Raw genomic sequence first — 3,597 nt, forward strand, 5'->3', positions numbered from 1 at the left:
ACCCTACTCGGCGAGTACACAAGGATATTCCAGAAGATAAATACGACTGCTGATTCAAGACGGATAAGTATGGATCTACTCGGCGAGTTGATTCTGCTACTCGCCGAGTACACCCTGTTTTGGGATATCTATAAAAGACGAATCATTATCTCATGGGATCATACTCTTGGCGATTTTTGAAGGTTTAGCTGCGACTAAGAGACTCAGAAGACGCTAAGGAACCCTAGGCTTCAATAGTTGGAAGAATTCAAGCAATTAGGTTAATTCTACCACTTAGACTTAGGAATTGAATATGTTTGCTTTAGTAAACTTTGTTTTTATGTTTGTTTCTACTGCAATTATGAGCTAAATTCGTTTTTGTTTCTATATGGGGAATACCAAAGAACTCCTATGGTTTGATTATTGATTCTTGCTTAATTGTCTATTGGTGATTTATTAAATTAAGTTTGTTAAAGAACCTTATGTATTAATCACTAGTATTTTCTGTTAACTGGAAGGCAATTAGGTTGCATGAACATCACTTAATTGTTAACCTCATATGTCTATGTGAATGCTAAACCATATGCTTAGAAGTAATGATTATGAAACTAAGATTAATAAGAAAATAGGAAGATTAATGTGTGAGCTTGTTTGAGAAACCATCAACAAGAGGTTAATTGAATTAATAACTTAATTGACCATTACAAATCTTATTTAATCCAAATAATTAATCTAGGGAATTAATTAGTTTAAACACTTGATCAACGCTTAAATTAGTTAATTGTCTAACGGTTAGGAGTAATGAATATGAACCTAACTATTATAATTGGTAACCAATAGCAATTAATCTACCTTAAACTTAAATAACCATAGGAGTGAATTGGTTGAACCTAAATGGAAACATCTTTATCAAATTTGGTGAATAGTTGTTGCTTTAGTTAATTAGTTAATTTACTTTGTCTAAGTTTCTAGTCTTGCAAAACTAGAGAAAAACCCTTTACTTTTATTATTTGTTTTAGTTAAAATTAGCTATTAGTTTAATTTTCCGTTCCCTAAGTTCGATACCTTACTTATCAATCTATACCACTTAAAGACAGGTTCACTGCCTTTGTGTGCTCAATTTATTAATAAAAAGTAGGGATAAAACTAGTTGATTTTACACACATCAAGTTTTTGGCGCCGTTGCTGGGGAACGGTTCTAAATAATTAAGCTAATTCCTAATTTTTTCAATCCTTTGTGTGAGTTTACTTGCATAAAGTTCATTTATTGCAATTTAGTAATTAGTAATTAGGTTTTAGTATCTGTTTTAGTTAGTTTAAAACTTAGAAGTTTTTTTTGAAATACCACTGATACTCGACGAGTGCAATCACACCTACTCAGCGAGTAGCAGTTTAGTCAGCAGTAGATTTTCTTTATTTTTACAATCTTTTTGTTCTTTTTACGCTTTTTATTTGATTGATTTCAGGACTTTCATGACCAGAGGAGCAAACACACCACTGGTACCCCCGTTTGAAGACCCCAAATCCGCATTGAAAAGAAACAAAGGGAAGGACGTGGAGAGTTCAAGCACACCAAAGAAATCACCATTGTCCAACTTGAAGACTGTTTTTGGGAAAAAGAAGAGCAGTAAATCAGGAGCTTCTAGCGCTTCTTTGATAATTGAGGAGCCAATTCAAGAAGATATTGGGTACGAGACCGAGGAAGAAGAGGAGGCAACGTACGAGCAAGAAACCGAGTCGGAGGAAGAGTTAGCGTTCACTATGGCTAACATTGATGAAATCCCCATGGGAGAATGGAAGAAGAGGATGCGCGACGACCATGGCTCGGGACTTGTGCAACCCGCAATTCCCGCGACTGCTACCTTCGAGCTAAAAGGTCATATCCTAGCTTCACTCAAGGAAATACCTTTCTATGGGAAAGATCATGAAGATGCCTACAAACATTTGGATGAAGTCAATGATGTTGCTGATTACTTCAATATTCCAAATGTAACCCGCGAAACTCAACTACTTCGTATGCTTCCGGTAACCTTCAAGGGTGCTGCTAAAGACTGGCTCAAGTCACTTCCCCCCGGATCAGTCACTACTTAGGCCATAATGAAGGAAGAATTTATTGATCACTTTTGCCCACCATCCAAGACAGCCAAACTGAAGAAGGCCATTGCAAACTTTGAACAACAAGCTGGAGAGTCTTTATATGAAGCATGGGAGAGGTACAAAGGTCTGCTAAGAAACTGGCCACACCATGATCTAAACAACCAGCAAGAAGTTTCCATCTTCTATGATGGAGTCAATGTCACAACCCGGCAGTTGCTAGACTCGCAAGGCCCACTTACAAAGAAGCCACCCCCGGTGATTAAAGAATTGATTGAAGAATTCTCTAAACACTCTAGAGAATACCACAACCCTAGGAATGATTTCACGAGGGGAGCCGCGTATGCTACTACTGAAGATTTATCCGCGGTCATGGCCATGTTAAAAACCATGGATAGGAGAATGGACAAAATGGATCAAACTATCCATGCTATTCGGGTGGGTTGTGAAAACTGCAATGGACCTCACCTCACTAGAGATTGTGATTTGGATGAGAATGGCAACAAGAAGGCACAAGCATGTTATTCGAGCGGTGACTGGTATGATGAGGACTGGCGCAAACAAAAGAAAGAGTGGCTGCCTTACGAAGAGTACAAGAAGGCCAAGGAGGAGAAGTATAGACAAAAAGGGAGAGGCTTTTATCAAAAGGAGGAGCCGGTGCAAGAGAGGAAGCCAAGCTTGGAAGATATGCTTACTAAATTTGTGGCTGCTTCCGAGAAAATACATAGTGACCATGATGCTGCTATCCAAGAAACAAGAACCATGCTCAGGAACCAGCAAGCATCCATCCACAACATAGAAACGCAACTTGGGCAACTTGCTCAACAACTAAACCAAAGGTCACCGGGTGAGCTTCCTAGCAAAACCGAGAACAACCCACGAGGCACACAAGTAAACATTGTCACAACGAGAAGTGGAAAGATCATCACTCCCCTGGCCCCCATTCAAACTGAAGCAACCAGGGACTCGCAGAAGGAAGGAACGGAAGAACAAGCAGAAAAGCAAGATTCTCAATCTGAGAGTTCTACTCGCCGAGTAGGGCCGATGGACTCAGCAGCTTCTAGACCACATTAAAACTCTTCAAATCAACATTCCTTTCATTGAAGTCGTCATGCAAATGCCCAAGTATGCTAAGTTCCTTAAGGAACTCCTCACCAATAGAAGAAAGATGGAGGAAGTGCAGAAGGTAGTGCTTAATGAGAACTGCTCCGCCGCAATGCTAAACAAGTTACCAAAGAAGAAGGGTGATCCGGGGAGCTTAACTTTACCTTGCCAATTTGGCAACTTGGCTGCAATTCATGCCTTAGCTGATTCTGGAGCAAGTGTGAACCTTATGCCATACTCGTTCTTTAAGAAGCTAGACCTCCCGGAGCCAAGGCCAATTCGCATGGCAATTCATTTGGCAAATAAGACTGTCACCTTCCCAAGAGGCATTTGTGAAGATTTGCTAGTGAAAGTGGACAAATTTGTCTTCCCAGCTGATTTCATCATTTTAGACATGGAGGCGGATCCGCAAGTGCCAAT

General features: G+C 39.8%; 1 non-coding gene across 1 annotated transcript; it reads right to left on the reverse strand.

Moving 5' to 3' along the window:
• Positions 1 to 2,124: 2,124 nt before the first annotated feature.
• Positions 2,125 to 2,231, reverse strand: LOC145038153 (small nucleolar RNA R71). Its single transcript, XR_013679218.1, has one exon. It is a non-coding gene; the product is annotated as a small nucleolar RNA R71 (small nucleolar RNA).
• Positions 2,232 to 3,597: the final 1,366 nt, after the last annotated feature.

Source organism: Lactuca saligna, chromosome 3 (assembly GCF_052625555.1).
Source record: "Lactuca saligna cultivar CGN05327 chromosome 3, ASM5262555v1, whole genome shotgun sequence".
Classification (NCBI taxonomy): domain Eukaryota; kingdom Viridiplantae; phylum Streptophyta; class Magnoliopsida; order Asterales; family Asteraceae; genus Lactuca; species Lactuca saligna.